Source organism: Pelodiscus sinensis, chromosome 5 (genome assembly GCF_049634645.1).
Source record: "Pelodiscus sinensis isolate JC-2024 chromosome 5, ASM4963464v1, whole genome shotgun sequence".
Classification (NCBI taxonomy): Eukaryota; Metazoa; Chordata; order Testudines; family Trionychidae; genus Pelodiscus; species Pelodiscus sinensis.
In genome coordinates, this window is record NC_134715.1 from 103940435 (window position 1) to 103961184 (window position 20750).

Here is a 20750-nt window from a genome sequence, read left to right on the forward strand (position 1 = left end):
ATAGAGAACCTTTTTTGGGCCAGGGGTCACTGGCCCACAGAAAAATCAGTCGGGGGCCACATAAGTGAGAAGCAAAAACAAAAAACCCCAAACCCTCACTGATGTGGCCACCAACAGAGAAAAATACTCCCCACATTCCCCTCACATGCCAGAGCCTAACGGGGCCCAGGCTAGTCAGTTGTGTGTGCTCCGGCCCCTCAGGTGTAGGGGCTGGAGTGCCAGTGTGAGTTCCCCAGTGCTGGGGAGGGGGAGCCCCAAACCTCAGGGGCTGGATCCAGGCAGCCTAGGGGCTGAATCCAGCTCCTGGGACTCCAGGCCTTAGGTTCTGCACCACTATTATAGGCCTTCTGACACCTGTTTGACTGGTTTCTCTGCAGCCACTCTAGCTTCCTTGAAAAACTTTTCTATGGCCCTTTTCTGGTGTCAGAGCCTGGTCTGCCCCATCACAAGACCTAGAGTCCACTGCACATTGATGACGGCCATAACTTCAGCATGGATTGGATTTGAGTTGTAGGCATTCATGTCTGAGCTGCCTTGTCTTGGTCTTGTAGAGTAGAGAATAATGCTGCAACCACACCCAATTTTTTTATCCAAATCAGATGATTTTATTTACCTGTGTTTATTTACCTAAGATACACTCTTCCCCAGAAGAACGGTGGCTTCACACTTTGGTATTAAGCAATGTCTAGACTTCTCTGTAGACAGGACTGAACCAGTTAGTGTTCTGCCTTGCATGTTTGTGTTGTGTTCAAACTGCATGAAGGGACAAGTGTTCTCTATGCAGACCATCGCTTGTTGGATAATATCCTGTATCAAGGCTGTGTATGAGGTAACTTCAGCTACGTCTCCTCAGTGGCTATGGGCTCACTCCATGAGAGCACAGTTGACATCACTAGTGTTCCTCAGTGACTTCCATACTGGACATTTGCAGGGTGGCCACTTGGCTGTCCATACAGATGTTTACAGCTAACGATGCTGTTATTACTGTCTCGGGCTCCTGTGCTTTATGAAAATTGGCACATGAATGCACAACTCAAACACTCTTTATGCAAAATGCACCATGAGACGTACTATTTTAAAGTTATAACCTGCTGAATTTGTATAATCTGTTTCTGTACATTTATCAATCTTGTATGTGAAGTTAAAAAAAAATGAAGTGTGACTCTATTTATAAATTTAGATATGCTATTGCTGATGAGGGCCATTGGTGATATGCCAGAAACATAATGACTCAATACTCAAACTAATGACCTGTGAACAGCCTCGTTCTTCTTGTAAGACTGCATTGTGGTTGGTTCTGCCAGGTCATGTCAGGACACATGACCAGGCCACCTGGTGCTGAAACCCATTTTGGATCTTGCACTTGTCCATTCAACATGAGAAATTTAACTGAACACAAAGAAAATTCTGACTTGGGCAAAGTGCTTATAAAGGTGGGAAACCAAATTGTAGGGGAAGTTGCCAGATGCAAGGAAACTCCACTTATTACCCATAATGCCTAGGGGAAATCTCTAAGACTAAATAGGAGGAAGGATTGGGCCCAAGTAAGGAGAATGTCTAACTTGTAGAAAAAATTATTAGGACTACTACTAGGTAAAAATTTGCATGTAATAAGTTTCCTAATACAGGCAGTCCCCGGGTTACGTACAAGATAGGGACTGTAGGTTTGTTCTTAAGTTGAATCTGTAAGTTGGAACTGGCGTCCAGATTCAGACACTGCTGAAACTGACCGCCAGTTCTGACTTACATACAGAATCAACTTAAGAACCCCAGGCGTCCCCAAGTCAGCTGCTGAAACTGATCAGCAGCTGATTCCAGGAAGCCCGGGGCAGAGCAACTCTGCCTGGGGCTTCCTGTAGTCAGCGCTGGTCAGTTTCAGCAGAAGCTGACTTGGGGACGCCTGGGGCAGAGCAGCTGGGGTGCTGCTGGGTTGCTCCAGTAGCGCCACTCCTGGGTGCTATTGGACCAACCTAGCAGCACCCCATCTGCTCTGCCCCAGGCGTCCTGATTCAGCCGCTGCTGAAACTGACCAGCAGCGGCTGAATCAGGACCTGGGGCAGAGCAGCTGGGGTGCTGCCGGGTTGGTCCAGTAGTGCCCAGAGCGGGCGCTGCAGGACCAATCGGCAGCGCCCCAGCTGCTCTGCCCCAGAGTCCAAAACAAAAGTCTGGTCTGCTGGGGGAGGGGGGAGCACACTAGCTGCGCGCCCCCCCCCCCCCTCCCCAGCAGACCAGGGACACGGGGAGCAGAGCCTCTGAGGCTTTGCTCTGGCAAAGCCTCAGAGGGAGGGACCCCGCCGCTGCTGCCGCTTCAATCTGGGTGCCTGTGGTCTGCTGGGGACCGTCCCCAGCAGACCACAGGCTCCCGGACTGAAGCCGCAGCCGCGGGGGGGTCCCGCGCCTCTGAAGCTTTGGTCTGGCAAAGCCTCAGAAGCGCGGGAACCCGCCCGGTGCCCCTGGTCTGCTGGAGACGGTCTCCAGCAGACCAGGGGCACCGGAGCAGCTTACGAACGGGGCTTTCTCGCCCCGACTTCCGGGGCGAGAGCCCCGTTTGTAAGTGCGGATCCGACGTAAGTCGGATCCGCGTAAGTCGGGGACTGCCTATATATTGGGCTTAGCTGGAATTATTTTATTTTACTTTATTTTGCTTAGTAATTTACTTGGATCTTCTGTAACTTGTAATCATTAAAATCCTTTCATTCATAAAGAGGGCAAACTTATAAACTTATAAACTCCATGTAAAACTTTTATGCAAAATAAGACAGACTTGTGCAACTGTATGTACACTGTTCCTTCTTATACCTGAATAAGAAATCCAGAATTGAGAAACGGTGTATAAAACAGTTTGACCTGCACTAACAAAAATATTTGGTTAATAAATAGTTCTCAAAGTATAGAAAAGTATAGAAAGTGTATCTGTTACATTCCTATAGTTCAATCAGCCTTTCAACATAATATCCACAATCAGTAGGAACAGTGACATGTAATAGCTTGAGGTAGCAGTCGTTCTCAGTTGATTTTAAATGCTTTCATTAAATTTTTATGAAAATTAATTATATCACTTTAATATGTTAAACATAAGTGCTGATTCAGTATGACCTTGAGATTAGCAGTTTTATACTGAATGGACCCTACCTAAGGTATATTCCCCAGCAAGGTTTGGACAAAAGTTTGAATAAATCTGATTTTTGATTAGAAAAAAATGGGCTGGTTCACATTACTGATGATCAATGATGGTAATGAAATAAGTCAGTATTTTATCAGAAAATTATGAAAATAATACTTCAAGGATGAGCAGTCTTGTGGCACCTCACAGACTAACAAATATAGGTTTTTACCTCTATAAATGGGAACTCTCAGGAATCAGAGTCCTGGTGTGATACAAGGGGCAGGGAAGGATGGTGCTTAGCCTGGCTCTTCTGTGGGTGGGGGAGGGTCCATCGGAAGCTGGGCACATGGGCTGGTTGGGCTAGGGAAGTGCGGGGCCTGGCACATGGCTTGGCTGGGCTGGGGGGAGAGTGGGGAGCCGAGGAGAAGATGAGGGGGGAGCATGGCAACAGGAAGGCCAAAATCCCTATCTGGGACCAGTCCAGTCAGTTGTCAAGCATGCAGGACCAGGTAGGGCCACCTGTATGAACTTTCGTTTATTGCTCAGCATAAATGTGAGATGTTAGTGTTAAGATGCTCAGTATAAATTGGCTTGTGGAATAGTCTGTATCCAGCCTCCAGTCACAGACAGTGAATGAAGAACTTGGCTTGAAGACTCTGGCTTTCAGTGATAGAAATGTAGCCGTGTTAGCCTGGTGTAGCTGAAACAAAAAACAGGACTATGTAGCATCCTGCTTCAAAGGCCTTTTAAGACTTCACTTGAAAGAGAATCCTCTGAGCTGTCATTATGCTTAAATTGGACACTTTACACTCAAGTTTGAATAAAGACGCTAATTATCTTACACATTACAAAGATAGCTTCCTCAATTATCACCTCTAATATCATTAGCTCACAGACATTTACCTCCCCCCCCCATCTCCCTTCTGTTCTGAAATTTGATTTGTCCTTTTCATGTGTGTTCATTTTTTTTAATTGTATCCTTTGGTATATATAGTTATGACAATTTTCTTCCACTATTTGATCTGAGGAAGTGGGTCTGGCCCACGAAAGCTCATCACCTAATAAACCATCTTGTTAGTCTTTAAAGTGCTGCATAGTCCTGTCTTTTGTTCTGGCTTTCAGGAGATACAAATCCATAGTTCAATTATTAACATGGTATTGTGTTGAAGTAATCTGTGGAAGGAGTTGTTTTCCTGCTCTCCCATGTGATAGTGAATTGCTGATATGCAATAATCCACCAGGAAAAGAAAAGGAATTGTTATTGGTGGGGGGGGTGGGGAATTTAGGCATTCATTCTCTGAGAAGCAGGGGCATGCTTGAATCCTTATGGCTGTAAAGGTGGCCGGTGGCCCTTTAACTTCAGTGAGCGTGGTTGCAGAAGTAATGAAGAAGAGCATAGTAATGGCTATATTGCGTCAGACCAAAGGTCCATCTGACAGTGGTCGATGCCAGATGCTCCAGAGGGAATGAATAGAACAGGTAATCAAGTGCTCCATCCCCTGTTAATTACCAGGTTCTGAAAAACAGAGGCTAAGGAAACCATCCCTTCCATCCCAGCTAATAACCCTTGATGGACCTATTTACCATGAATTTATCTAGCTCTTTTTTGAACCCTGTTATGGTTTGGCCTCTACAATATCCTCTGGGAAGGAGTTCTACAGGTTGACTGTGCATTGTTTGAATAAATACTTTTATCACAGGGTCTTGTTGAGCCCCCACGAAACTCCACCTATCCGATCTATCCCCACCCCCTTAACTCAGGTCCCCACTCAGGGTCCTTATGGTTACGCCTCAGCCTATTACCTGGCCAAGGCTCTCTAGTTCCACCAGATACAGTGGTCCCAGCCTCAGTTCAATGCCAGGATCCCTGCTGGGAGGGGGATCACCAAGTCAGTTCTAAGTTCAGTAAGGGGGACCTGGGCCCACCGATTCTCCGGGTCCTGACCTAGGGCCCTAAACACGGGGAAAACCCTTCCCTGACCTGGTTGATGGGGTGCTCTACGCATAACATGTCAACCCACCGGCCTTCCAACAGCTCTGCCCTGGGTCACTTCCTTCCTCACCTCCTCCGTCTCTGGGCTGCCACTTGCCCAGTTCCCTTCTCTGCGGGGAGTTTCCACAGCACTCTTTGGTCTCCTACCACTGCTCTCGTGTGCCCCCTTCTCTCCTGAGCAATGCCCCTTTTCAAGGTGCCGTCCTGCACCACGCCAATATTGACCCCACCCGCCCGGCATTCCAGCATATGCTCCGCACTCAGAACCTGCGTCCCCGCCAGAACCCACCATCCAGTGTCAAGACAGCCGGCCTCCACTTTGTGCATGCGCGGCTGATGGGACACCGCAATTCCCCCTCCCCCAGCGGGCCCCAAGCCGGGCTGTGGCCTGTGGCCTGTGTTAATGGTGCCTCGGCGCCCTGTCACAACTTCCTTTTGTTTGTTTTTTTTTAAACTTGAGACCTGTTTATTTTCATTTGGTGACCCCTAGTTCTTGCGTTTGAGCAGTAGTAATTTTTTTCCTTGTTTGCTTTCTCCATACCAGTCATGATTTTCTAGACCTCTATCATGTCCTCCCTTAATTGCCTCTTTTCCATTTTGAAAAGTCCCAGTCTTAATAATTACTCCTCCTATGGCAGCTGTTCCATATCCCTAATAACTTTCCAGGTCACTACTATTAAAAGGATGAAATAAGGTCCTGAATCTACACACTTGATACATGTGCTTAATTTAACTAATCTGAATAGTTCTGTTGAAGTCGGAGGTACTATATTCATGCTTATTGTACAACACACGCCTAAAGGCTTTGCAGGATTAGAACTTAACTGAATATAAGGAGGAAATAGTGAACATGACTTTACTCTCTCTCTTTGACAGTACTTTGTATAAACTGGAAAAAAAATTTCTCTCTACTCTTACTTACTGTTGTGTTAGATTCCTAGTAAACATCATGGGTAAATATTAATAGATAAAAGTGGGATTTTCTTAGGTGCACACGAATAAACTTCTTAAACACGATGGAGGTGAAAAGTTGGAGGTAAGAGCTGCGTTGGAAACTGGAATATTCCAGGTCAATAAGATGTCCCTTGATCATTGACCAAGGAAGTGTGGCTAGAATTCTTGCTACCTCTGAGTTAATGGTCTGAATATGAAAGTCTCAGACTGCAACTGTAGGCAGGCATGGCAGAATTCAATTTTTTCCCCTACTTTCAACAAATCTCCATGTTTTTATGATTTTTTTTTCTATTTAAATTGTCATTGTGGGAAAACTCTGGGGGTTATCAGACAATTATATAATGACAGTAAACATTGATTTCAAAAGTTTAAATCCTGATAATTAAAACAAATTGTAAACATCATACATCAAAACATTCCTAGTTTGATTGAAAGATACTAAGTTCTCAAGCAACATTTTTCTTTCTTTGTTCGTGTGTAAATTTCAGTTACTAGTGATGCTTTTTGTTTTTTTGTGTGGATAGAGTGAAATCTGTGTACTGACACAACAGCAATCTAAGCCTTCCAACCCAAAGTGTAAGGTTCTCCATATAGATACTTCTGAAATGAGCCAGTAAGATTCTATTCCAATTTTCATCATCCTGGTTAAGCCCTATCCCTTAATGTATTGTATCGGGAGTGAAAATATACATTTTTGGGGATTGAGAAGAATGGCATTGCTTTCTACTTATTGCTTAAAAGGACCATTTTCCACTCCATTTTCCACAGAGCTTATCCAACTGGAGGCTAACAAGGCTACAGAGTGTACCCTCCCTTCGATATTCCCATCTAGCATTGTAGAAAGGGGTTCCTCTAGTTCCCCCACGAGAGGGGCATAATTAGTATGCTCATATAACACAATAGTCATTGTATCAAATGTAAAAAGCAAAACACTTTCCATAAAAAGGCAAAGAATGACCCACAAAATTGTTATTTGTAAATGGGGGGGGGGGACCTGTACTTACCCATAATTTTAAAGAATTTAATCTTTTTTGGGGAATGAATTTGTAGGATTTTCTAAATTATCCCCATTTCTTATATGTTCTAGCAGTGATCTCTTGAAACTGCACTGTTTTTTTTTTTTTCTTTTTTAAGGACTCTGCTGCCACAGTGTGGATAAAAATATAAATTTTGTAATATTCATATTGCTGGTTGCAGCTCATTCTTTTTTCTTTCTTTTCATTGGGGGGGGGGAGGAGATAAACATTGTACCTCAGAATCTTTCACTTATGAGATTTAAATAATTGTACACTAGGGAAGACCAGTAAGGAAGGAGAAGAGTTTGCAAGAAATCAAATAAAATCCAACATTGGTTCCTGAAGTGGTCTAGAGGTAGGATTGTACTCCATCTGGGTCATGTGGGGGCAACATGGTCTCAGTACATATCTGTACAGGGTATGTCTATACTACAGAGGCTTTTTTCAGAAAAACAGCCATTTTTCTCCAAAAAAATCAATTACGTCCACACTGCAATCACGTTCTTTCAAAAGAAAAGAGGGGTTTTTCCAGCATTGGTAATCCTCTTTCTACGAGGAAGAAGTCTTTTTCTAAAAGAGCACTTTTGGTAAAAACGCATGTGTGGACAGGGAAGAGGGAGTTCTTTCGCAAGAAGAGGAAAGAGGAAAAAGCACAGGTGCCCTGGTGGCCACTCCACCCATAGCAATCAAAGCTTACATGTGAGAGAGCATCCATTCAGTATGGATGCTATCTTTTGAAAAAGCAGATCGCATTTTCAATATGCTTGGGCAGTATGGACATCCTCTTCCGGAAGAAGTGTTTTTGGAAGATCTCTTCTGGAAAAGCTTCTTCCGAAAGAAGACTGTAATCTAGATGTAGCCTGTGTCACCTGCTGTGAGCAATTACACACCTGTACGTCATTGTGAGGCATTAACAGGACAAGAAGTTTCAAGTTCAGGCCTGATTTTCAGGGAGTGAACAATAAACATGGTTAGCCCATACCTGCAGTCAGGGCAGATCATCAAGAATCTGGATGCAGGGCTGAGCAGCCAGTGGAGTTAATAAGCCTGGATCTTTAGGGTGGAGCAGGAAGAGTGTATGGCTCAGGCCTGGACGCAGGACAGAGCAGCCAAGAAAGGAAGTGGATCGGGCATTCTAGCTCTGGTGGATAGTGTGCCTTCTTGGCCCAGAGAGGGGTAGACTGCCCTGGGCTGAGACACAATGGAGCAGGTGGGCCTGAACCCTTACCACCTCAAACTGTGAGGAGACAATCTGCCACTAGATCAGCAGAGCTCATTTATTCAATTGCTCTCAGATTCCATCCTTCTCTTTGGGACGTTATTTCCATAGATTATAGGTAGACAGAAAAAGATCTGATGATTACCATACCCAACTGTTTATCAGATTCCTAGTTCATGGAAAATTTGCACTCATCACAGGACCTTCACTATTACTGAGTGTAACTTCTCAATAGGCTATGATCTGGACCTCATGGGCTTGGTTTTATTTTTTGTCATTGTCTGGAACAGGAGGATCCTTGCACTTGAAGGGAAAACACAAGATAAAAGGTATCCTTTTTCATGCTCTTCCTAGTTTTGGGGCACCCAATGTATTGGAGCATCTGGTCCAGATCTTCAGGTCCTATCTTTCAGATATTTAAAAATATCCTACTTTAAGTGGGTTGCATACCCATGTTTTTAGTGTTTTTAATTTTTTTTCATTTTAAGATTTCTCATTATCTCAGAAGCAATCCTCCCTAGTTATAGATTTTTTTTATATATATAAATTGTTACTTAGTAATCATAAGGCCAGAAAGTCTGTTGTGCAGGCATAAAAATAAGTTCAAAAAAATCTCAAGCCAACAGTTTTAATAGTTGTCCAGTTAAGGACAAAATGATGAGAATATTACTCAGTATTCAGCCTTGATATTAACCCAATTTAAAGGGATCAATAGTAGTTTATATAATATGCAGATTCATGTCTCCCCTAGGCTCTGTAATAACTGATGAATACGAATTTTTAAAAAGTAAAATAGAAGCTTTCCCCTGCAGCCCAAATATGATGTGTCCCTGAAAGGTTAGCATTAACGTTATTTTAATAATAGGTTTTAAATTTTTCCTTATTCAATCCAGTACTGAAAGTTGCTTGTTAAATCACAATGTTTATATAGGTCTTGGAGCGGTAGCTGTGTTACTCTGTTTCAACAAAGAGTCCAGTGGCACTTTAAAGACTAACAAATGTATTAGGTTATTAGCGCATAAGCTTTCATGAGCTACAACTCCTACAGAGATGGGAGTATGACAACAGTGCTAATTAAGGAAGCATAGATTGGTTAAATGGGCGTAAAGTGGCTGGAAAGCTGGCTAGATTGTCAGGTTCAATGGCTCAGTGTCTGGCTGGTGGTCGGTTTCAAGCGGAGTGTCCCAAGAATCAGTTCTTGGGCCAGTTTTGTTCAACATCTTTCTTAATGACCTGGATGAGGGGATAGGTTGCATCCTCAGTAAGTTTGTCGATGACAGTAAGCTGGGTGAGGAGGAAGATACATTAGAAGGTAGGGATAGGGTCCAGAGTGACCTAGACAAATTGGAGGATTGGGCCAAAAGAAATCTGATGAGGTTCAACAAGGACAAGTGCAGAATCCTGCACTTGGGACGGCAGGATCCCAAACATTGTTACAGACTGAGGACTGACTAGCTAAGTAGCAGTTCCTCAGAAAAGGGCCTGGGGATTACAGTGGATGAGAAGCTACATAAAAGTCAACAGTGTGTCCTTGTAGCCAAGAAGGCTAATGGCATATTGGGGTGCATTAGGAGGAGCATTTCCAGCAGATCTAGAGAAGTTATTCCCTTTTATTCAACACTAGTGAGGCCACATCTAGAGTATTGTGTCCAGTTCTGCCCTCTCCCCCCCACCCACTATAGAAAGGATGTGGACACATTGGAGAGGGGCCAGCAGAGGGCAACCAAAATGATTAGAATGTGGGGGAATGTGACCTAATAGTAGAGTCTGAGGGATTTGGGCTTATTTCGTCTGCTGAAGAAAAGAGTGAGGTGGGATTTCATAGCAGCCATCAACTTTCTATAGGGAGGTCCCAGAGGAGATGGAGCTATGTTCTCAATGGTGATGGATGGCAGAACAAGGAGCAATGGTCACAAATTACAGGGGGAGAGGTCTAGGTTGGATATTAGGAAAAACTATTTCACTAGGAGGGTGGTGAAGTACTGGAATGGGTTACCTAAGGAGGTGGTGGAATCTCTATCCCTAGAGGTTTTTAAATCACAGCTTGACAAAGCCCTGGCTGTAATGATTTATTTAGGGTTGGTTCGGCCTAGACTCAATGTTCTCCTGAGATCTCTTCCAGCCCTAGGATTCTATGATTCTGTGATTCTAAGTCAGAGTCCATGTGGCTCATCTCCAACTGTGGTGAGAAGGTGAGAGTACCTGAATGGGAAACTTACCTATTGTAACGTGAGAGCCATTCCATGTGTTTATTTTTAGAGCTTGGTTCAGCATGTCAAATTTGTATACGAATTCCATCTGAGCAATTTCTCTCTGAAGTCTATTTTTGAAGTTTTTCTGTCAGAGAATGGCAACTTGTAAATCCAAAACTGTGTGCCCAGGGAAGTTAAATTGCTCCCCTACTGACTTTTGGATCTTCCTATTCTTAATATTTATATAGTAAGACACTGTAGAACAACTTTAAAGGTGTGGGAGGTCAAAGTAACTTTTTTGTTATAGCTCTTTGGGATCAATATAGAATCGGGCAGACAGGCTTAATCTGATTTAGCAATTTTTTTGCAGAAGGGACATTGCAGAAGATATATTCTTTGGCAGATCTGTTTGACTCAGATTTTCCTGGATTCCTGAGAACCTGTAAGATTTCTAATGTGAAGGTCAAGAGACCGTATGGCAGTTAGGAAGCAGGAGAGATTAGAGCTTTTTCCTTCAGAGCCCAACCTCTTATCTGCCTGCCAGTTCAGGAAAACTGTCACTGGCCCTCTCTCTACACACGTTGTCATTTGACTCTCCCTTCAGCTGCCCTTTCCCATGTACATGCACATACACACACACACACATACATACAATATATCCCATGTTACCAGTTAGCAAAAAGTTTCTCTGACATATTGGGAATCAAATATTTAATACAGGCAGTCCCCGGGTTACGTACAAGATAGGGACTGTAGGTTTGTTCTTAAGTTGAATCTGTATGTAAGTCGGAACTGGCGTCCAGATTCAGCCGCTGCTGAAACTGACCGCCAGTTCTGACTTACATACAGAATCAACTTAAGAACCCCAAACGTCCCCAAGTCAGCTGCTGCTGAAACTGATCAGCAGCTGATTCCAGGAAGCCCGGGGCAGAGCAACTCTGCCTCGGGCTTCCTATAGTCAGCGCTGGTCAGTTTCAGCAGCGGCTAAATCAGGACGCCTGGGGCAGAGCAGCTGGGGTGCTGCTGGGTTGCTCCAGTAGCGCCGCTCCTCGGCACTACTGGACCAACCCAGCAGCACCCCATCTGCTCTGCCCCAGGCGTCCTGATTCAGCCGCTGCTGAAACTGACCAGCAGCGGCTGAATCAGGACCAGAGCAGCTGGGGTGCTGCTGGGTTGGACCAGTAGCGCCCAGAGCAGCGCTGCGGGACCAACCGGCAGCACCCCAGCTGCTCTGCCACAGGCGTCCGGAGAAAAGCCTAGTCTGCTGGGGGGGCGTACTAGCTGCGCCCCCCCCCCCCCCACCCCAGCAGACCAGGAAGACACGGGCGGCGGACCGAGACGCACCGTGGTCCCGCCACCTGGGTCCTCCGCGGCTTTGCTCCCCGTCTCCCTGGTCTGCTGGAGACCAGCAGACCAGGGAGACGGGGAGCAAAGCCTCTGAGGACGCCGGCGGCGGGACAGCCGCGGGGCGTCTAGGCTGTCCCGCTGCCGGCTTCCCCCGCGGCTTTGCAAAGCCGTGGGGGAAGCCAGCAGCGGGACAGCCCAGACGCCCCGCGGCTGTCCCACTGCCGGCGTCCTCAGAGGCTGTGCAAAGCCTCGGGGAAGCTGGCAGCGGAGCAGCCCAGGCGCGCCTGGGGTGCCCCGCTGCCCGAGCCCCCCCCTCAGCTTTGCAAAGCCTCGGGGAAGCCGGCAGCGGAGCAGTCCAGGCGCGCCTGGGCTGCCTCGCTGCCCAAGCCCCCCCACGGCTTTGCAAAGCCACGGGGGGGCTCGGGCAGCGGAGCAGTCCAGGCGCGCCTGGGCTGCCTCGCTGCCCAAGCCCCCCCACGGCTTTGCAAAGCCACGGGGGGGCTCGGGCAGCGAGGCAGCCCAGGCGCGCCTGGACTGCTCTGCTGCTGGCTTCCCCGCGGCTTTGCAAAGCCGCGGTGGGGGGGGCGGGGGGGGGACTCGGGCAGCCCAGGCGCCCCTGGGCTGCCCGAGCCCCTCCGCGGCTTTGCTCTGCGTCTTCCTGGTCTGCAGACCAGGGAGACGCAGAGAAAGCCCCAGAGTACACGGGCGGCAGGACCGCGAGGTCCCGCAGTCCGTGTACTCTGGGGCAGCCCCGTTCGTAACTGCGGATCCGACATAAGTCGGATCCGACATAAGTCGGGGACTGCCTGTACTAGAAATCACACGAATTACAATGCTAGATGCAAAAAACTTATTCTAATTTATAAATGCAGTATAGTAGAAGCTGTGGCAGTCCTGGGATATTAGAGATGAGATGGGTAAAGTAATCTCTTTTACTGGACCAACTTCTGTTGGTAAGAGAAACAAGCTGTTGGTGTTTCTCACCAATAGAAATTGGTCCAATAAAAGAGATTACCTCGCTCACCTTGTGTCTCTGCCTTTAAAAGGTATTTATTTTAACAGCAGCACCAATAAGAAAAAAGTGTCTTATTGACATGTTCTAAATAATAATGTAATTATAAAAGTTGATTTCATTTGACAAGCTATTTGGCAAAAAAGCTATTTTGATATATCATGAATTAATGGCTATTTATGAAGTCAATGGCTGAATACCATTAGCAAATACGTAGTTGATCTTTGTTATTGCCTTGCTTGGAAATTGACTTTCACTCTTCCACAATGACATAATAAATATGAATGAAAATTTAAAAAATAATCCCTGAGGTTTAAAGAAATTTCCTACTACTTCCTTTCAGCTTGAAACACTCATCACTCAGGTTGGTTTCAATGGCAGAAAGGAGTATTCAACACCACTTAGATCAAGACCAATATTAGTAACAGTAATACTTCAGGTGCTGTTAATGTTTTGAGTGGACATTCATTTGAAGATAACCTGACAGATGAAAATGTTTTCAAGGTTCCCCCCCTCCCCCCCAGCATTGAACTGGATTGATGAAGGAACATATGATGAAGGAACATATAGTAACTAGCTTATGCTCTGTTTTATTTAGTGGTTTATAGGCTTGAAACAAGTGGGCTGAGGTAGTCCTATTCAAGTGAAATATTAATCTTTATCAGCCAATAGAACATTTAGAGGTTTTTCCCCGAGTATACACTCGGGATTTAACACTATATTTTTGTAAACCTATAACGAAAACCTTCCAATTGTATACTGTATTACTACCTAATTCTGTTTACTCAATTTTGCACAACAACTAACTGCAATAATAAGCTCATTCTTTTTATAGCTTAAGAACATTTAAATCCACTATTTAAAGTATGAGAATTGCACTGCACATGCCACAGCAATGCACAAAGCAGCAGAAAGCTCAATTAATCTAGATGTTTGGAGACAAGAAGGCTACATTGTATTTATTCAGGCTCTCCCACTGAAGTGTGTACATCAGAAGCTGAAACCTGGAGGGCATAACCTTTAAATGCATAATATTGCAAACAATTGATGCAAGTACTTGGAGTGAAGACAGTAAGGCTACGTCTACACTGGCCCCTTTTTCAAAAGGGGCATGCTAATTTTCAACTTCAGAATAGGGAAATCCGCGGGGGATTTAAATATCCCCTGCGGGATTTAAATAAAGATGTCCGCCGCTTTTTTTCCGGCTTGGGGAAAAGCCGGAAAAAAGCGTCTAGACTGGCCCGATCCTCCGGAATAAAGCCCTATTTCGGAGGATCTCTTATTCCTACTTCAAAGTAAGAATAAGAGATCCTCTGGAATAGGGCTTTATTCCGGAGGATCGGGCCAGTCTAGACGCTTTTTTCCGGCTTTTCCCCAAGCCGGGAAAAAAGTGGCAGACATCTTTATTTAAATCCCGCGGGGGATATTTAAATCCCCCGCGGATTTCCCTATTCTGAAGTTGAAAATTAGCATGCCCCTTTTGAAAAAGGGGCCAGTGTAGACGTAGCCTATGTGTAGAAGCCTTCTAGGCTTACTTTGTCACAGTGTCAGTTTATTGCTGTGTGCTGTATGACAGAACTCCTGAACACATCAAGTTAGCAAAAGGAATTGGAAGGTCTGAAATAGAAGTTTGAATGGGAGCTATTACAGTGACCTTTTACATGCTTACAAAAGATACTGTGAAGGTAGGGTGGTAACTCTTGATCCATTTCCAAATATATGTATCTTACCTTACATGCAACTTCTGCAAAACTGCTGTATTGTATAAAACAACAGTTGTCAATATATAGATATATGATTTTTATATCAATTTAGGCTTTGGGTTATTTGCTAAAGACAGTTTTCTTCCTAATGAGGCCATTGCTTTTGAGTAATTAGAGTATCTTGACTTTATAGAATAGAATATGGAGATAGTGCCAAAGAGACTATAGGCAAATGTTAAAATGTTAGACAGACATTTAGACTTACAGAGATATATCCTCAAGAGGTTTAAATAGTTACCTTTCCATTAAAACCAATGGAGTTTGACAGTTTACACATGCTGGGGTTGTGGCCCGTGGTCTTGATTTGTTTATTTTTAAATAGTGTATTAGACATTTAGGAACACTTTGGCCTGGAATAGATATTTCTTGTATGAAAATATTTTAAGAAAACTATTTTGGATAATAAAGCTACGTTCATAATCAAATTAATTATTTATAAACTCACAGGCACGCCCAAGGGAAAAAATATGAATCTATTAGTGTGTGCTGTCCTGAACTTAGAATTCAGGAGCAACATGATATTAGAACATATTAAAATTGTGTTGCTATAGTTTGTAATGCAATGACTCTTGAACTACAAGCACCATACATTCATCAGGACTTCAGATTTATATGATTTCAGTTGGAGGGCACTCAACTAAAACTTCAAGTCTGAATGGTTCACCTCCAGCCCTCCTGCAAATTAAATTATATGAGGAAACCTGCAGTAATTTATCTGTCAGTCTAAAATTAGAACAGCTGTCCAATTGCTAGTTTGCTACTCATTATTTGAGAAAAGGTTGCCCTTTTGTGATAGATACTTCTTAGAAGATATCAGGGTTGATATACAAGTTGAACTTTCTTCTAATTATTTACAGCCTTAGCTAATATCCAGAACTGTTAAGGGAATGTTATTTATTTTCTAAGGTTGCCTTAATATAGGAGACAATTAAATAATTTGTTTTTGTCATGTCATTTTAGGTTTCTAACATTTTTACTTGATTTTATTTATTGCAGTAAAATTGTAGGTAATCATGTCTCTCTCATTGATTTATAGAACATACTGCTACGTGTATGAGGAATGAGTGCTTTTAATCTCTCCTTCGATGTAATTATTAAATTAAGATGAGGAAAAAGTTTTAAAAAATGACAACTACACAATTTAGTTTTATAAGTAACTAGAAGATCCCCAGCATTGCTCAGGTCCTTAACTCAATTAATGTTTGCTTTTCTTCATTTAAATCATTACTCTAGGGTGGGACTGGGGACAAAAGGTTCAGTATGTAGGCTTCCTCAGGTGCAAAGAACTACCCCAGCCCTCTCTCACCGCATCAGTTTGGGCCAGGAGAGAAATACCGTATTTTCCGGCGTATAGGGCGACTGGGTGTATAAGACGACCCCCTATCTTTTTAATTAAAAGATAGGGTTTCATCTTATACCCCAGCACCCCTCCGCCTCCTTTGCTCCCGGTGTCCCTGGTCTGCTGGAGATGGTCCCCAGCAGACCAGAGGCACCGGGAGCAAAGCCGCCAGGAGCGCCTGGGCTGCCCCCCCCCCCCCCCGCCGGAGCCCCTCCGCGGCTTTGAAAGCCTCGGGGGAAGCCGGCGGGGGGGCATCCCAGGCGCGCCTGGGCTGCCCCCCCGCCGGAGCCCAGGCGCGCCTGGGATGCCCCCCCGCCGGTTCCCCCGAGGCTTTCAAAGCCGCGGAGGGGCTCCGGCGGGGGGGCAGCCCAGGCGCGCCTGGGATGCCCCGCCGCCGGCTTCCCCCGAGGCTTTCAAAGCCGCGGAGGGGCTCCGGCGGCGGGGCATCCGGCGTACAAGACGACCCCCGATTTTTGGGGGATGTTTTTTAACATCAGAGGTCGTCTTGTACGCCGGAATATACGGTATGTCTCTCTATTAGGGATGATGACGTATAGATGACTACATGATTAACCAATAAACCTGAGTTTATTAGTTAATCCAGTCAGCTACACGAATTCCACCCCCTCTAGCTGCCTCTGTATGAGTGCATCTACACTGCACCATAGCTCGAAATAAGATATGTAATTTGAGCTATGTAAATCTTATTTTGAGAGCTTATTTTGTACCTTATTTTGAAATAACCCGCTATTCTGAAACATTCCTTACTCCTCATGGAATGAGGTTTACAGGGATGTTGGAATAGCAAACCTATTCTATTTTGAAATAGATGCAGGATAGCTATTTCGGTATCCCAAAATAGCATTGCAGTGAGACGTAGACTGTGAGGCAGCAAGGGGGGGAAGGTGGGTTCTGGTGCCCATAAGGAGCTGACTTTTAAACCAGCTCCCCATGAGCACTGGATCTGCCTTCTCCCTTCCCCCCCCCCCCCCCCCCCCCCCCCCATGCTGCTACTGCTGATAGAGAGGTAGAAGTGCAGAGGGTGAGGGGGGCAGGCAGGAGTTGATATGCATGAGGAGCTGACTTTCAAGCTGGCTCTTCGTGAGTGCTGGCTCTGCGGATCCATATGTCCCTCTTTCACCTCCCCGCCCGCTGCCTCCCACAGAGGGGAGGGGGGCAGGAACTGTTGCCCCCTTCCTGCCCCTTTCACCTGCCTGATGATGTCACTTTTTTCCTGTGTATTTTTATGCATCCCTATACAAATCGGGGGAGGGGATAGCTTGAGCCACGCACTGACACCCTTATCTTGTAAGTTATAAGAGGAAGCTGTATACCAACGTTGGTGGTCTTAGCTCTTACCTTTTAGGAGGAGTTCTTGAATAAACAGACCAGAGAGAGAGCTACTTACTCTTTCTCTCTCAGATGTATAGTGGATAACTGTTGTAGTTGTCTGAGAATACACAGATATACTCACGTGAAAAATATTTTAAATGTGTTTTTAATTTGTGAATATTCACCAAATATACTGTGAATAAAACGGCATAATAGACTTCCTTGGGGAAAGTCACTTTCAGGAAATGCTGTATCTAATGTGTCTATTTTCTGGCATTTAAAATAATTGTATTAATCCTTGTTTGTAAAATTTGTGCCAACTTTTTTCAAGATTATCGTTTAAAAAAGCAACATAAGATTTACTAGGTAAATCTTGCTTATTAGTTACTTTTGAGAGAAAATTACTATAAAAGTATTTCCTAAATCATTCTATATTTTCTTGTTTAATATGCCAAAATATATAAAGCTCATAATGTCCATTGCTTGAAATTGAGACTTTCCAGCATGAATGATCAGCTATTGTATTAGGATCAGTTAAGATCCAGACTCCAAAGTAAATAATTAAAATCAATAATAATTAAAGACTTTGGGAATCCATTCAAAAGCATCTGGTAGCCCAGATTTGGCCTACAGTCTGTCTGTCTGATCACACCTATTTACATGATTCTGGGAAGAAACAATAAAACTCTATGTACACTATGCTATATTTATAGAATTAAGTAGCCACTATTGAAGCCTTTAACACTCTATAAATAGACATCTGCTTATTTAAGGACAATTCATGTAAACAGAAACTTCAGCTTGTGTACATGGCAAGCGTATTAATTTTATTCTTTAGCTTTATGGTAGAATAAAGACTCCTCAAGTTAAGTTAATCAAGTAGATGACCTTGTGATAAATTTCAGTGCTGATCAAAATGTTAAACGCACACAAATATAGGTTAATTAAATAAAAACATACATAACCTTCACTTAATTGTGCAAATAGCATTTCTGCAATTTAGGCCAATATATTTCCAAAGTAAACACTGAGGTATTGTTAGCTTATTTTAGAAAGCCATCACATTGACATAAAATCAAAGTGATATAAATGGGAAATCAAATTAACTGTCTGTGTGATCTATTAGACAGTTTTAGCTTCAGTAAGCAAACTGTATGCAAAATGAAAACTCAATTTTCATTAAGCAATGGTATGAGTACAGAAGAAATAAATTCCAAAATAACTTTATAATCTCTTTGATTAGGAGACACTTTAAGATAAGAGTGGCCATAGTACATAATACCTGCATTTTGTAAGAGCTCTCTGCATGCATACTATACATCCCAAAACTGAATGAGTCGTCTTGGCAATGGCATATTATAAAATCATGTTCAATTTTCCTGCTATTATACAAAACCGGTTTGGTTTCTAGATAACTCTCACCTAACATTATACCTGTACTATGATTTTTTTTCTCTAGCCTTTAATCAGCAGTGTCAAGGATGCCAGTGATCTTACTGTTTTGCCAGTGTCCAGAATTACTGAATGACTTCTGTACTTCAGATAAAACTAATGTCATTAAGCAGAAAAGCAGAACACAAGAATGGCCATGCTGGATAAAACCAAATGTTCATTTAGCCTAGTATCCTGTCTTCAAGACTGGCCAATGACAGGTGTCCCAGAGGGAATGGACATAACAGGTAATCATGAAGTGATCCATCCTGTCACCCATTTCCAGCTTCTGGCAAACAGACTTGGGACTAGTAAAAAGCCATCAGTCTTGTCTAAGTGAGAAGGCAGCTGAAATATGAAGGAGAAGATATTCCACAAATACGGAACCTGAGTATTTTTAAGATGAAAAATAATAGCCAGTTTGAGAGTGTGAAAAATGAGGATGTGACAAAGTAATATCTCTTGGATTTGGATTTAGGAATCTGCAAAATGCCACCTAGTTTTAGATTAAAAGGAAAAAAGAACCAAGTATTTTATTTGGGAAGACAGCACAGCCATGTTCAATAGCATGCAGCCATAAACAAAATCACAACCCCACAGTATGTTGGGTAGTATCCTTTGCCTCTGTTTCCTACCTTTTGCATATGTCTCCCCTCTCCTTCCACTACACCCCACTCACAGTTGGCCATCCTTGGTTAATGAGGACCCAGAATTAAGAGGTACATTATGGGGATAAGGGTGTTGAGTAGTTGCTGTGCTTCTCTTCAGCTGGCTGTGGTCCCCTGAGTGAGAGGCAGGAGGGGGAGGAGAAGAGAAAGAGAGAAAGAGAAGAGCAGGAGGCGGAGGAAAGCTGAGAGAGAGGATGAGGGGGAGGGAGGAGGAGGGGGGGGGAGAGAGATGGAGCGAGAGACCCAAGGCTCAGGAGAGAAGACCAACGTGGAGGAGAGACCTGAAAATCCTGTCTTATGACAGGCTAATTGGCTAATATAGGCAAAAAGGGGTGAAATAAGTAATGGTGGGATTATATTACATGAAGTCGTGCTACCAGATAGTCACCCCTGTAGGTTTCCTGTGGGTGAACTTTTCTAAGGGTACGTCTAGACTACCGCGTTTTGTCGACAGATACTGTCGACAAAACTTCTGTCGACAAAGAGCGTCCAGACACATTGAGTTCTGTCGACAAAGCAAGCTGCTTTGTCGACAGAACTCCGTAGTCTGGACGCAACGTTACAGGCAATAACACCTTCTGTCAACAGAGTTCTGTCGACAGAAGGTGTTATGCCTCGTAAAATGAGGTATACCAGCGTCGACAAAACTGCTGAGTTCTGTCGACGTTATGTCGACAGAACTCAGCGGTAGTGTAGACGCTGGTATAGTTTTGTCGACAAAAGTCCACTTTTGTCGACAAAACTAGGTAGTCTAAACACACCCTAAGAAATATAATTTATTTTGTAGATATTAAGTTTCTGTTTGGATAAGTCCTCAGTGTTTGTCTCAGGTTTTCTGTATCCCATCACCTCTCTCCCATTCTCCATTACCTTTATATCATTTTAGGATAGATGTTGTGGACTAAAGGGGGAAATAAGGTTATGTGAGCATCAAGGATCCAGATGTGCAGTTGGGAGCTCCCACTTCAGAGGCATTAAAGACTAATGGCCTTGCTGAAGGAAGGTGAAACATCTGTGTTGAGCCTGAGCCTTCAGCATCAAATCTAGCTGAGCCCTTGCTCTGTGTGTCCAGCTCTCCTTGTGTTCCTTGCTCCACAGCTAGCAGATGCTGCTCCTTTTTTGGAGAGGAATATAAAACAGTAGTAAGGCCCCCAATACACGGGGATTCAGGCCAGTGCACGAGTATAAGTTGTGGATGGGGAGAAGGATTCATCTGAACCCCTTTTTTTGTGTATCTGTGCAGGGACCAGCCAAAATTTAGTTTGTGTTGTCATAGAGCTAGTACCTTAAAGAGAAAGTGAATGAGAACATATGTAGTCTGCTAGCAGCTGCCACTATAGCATCATACAGGACTTCCCGAGAGCAATTCAGACGTCAC

The 20750-nt window shown here is 44.1% G+C and overlaps 1 protein-coding gene across 1 annotated transcript in view; it reads left to right on the forward strand.

Annotated features, from left to right (window-relative positions):
- Positions 1–20750, forward strand: part of KCNIP4 (potassium voltage-gated channel interacting protein 4) — a 581010-nt gene that overhangs the window by 90985 nt on the left and 469275 nt on the right. The window lies entirely within an intron of this gene.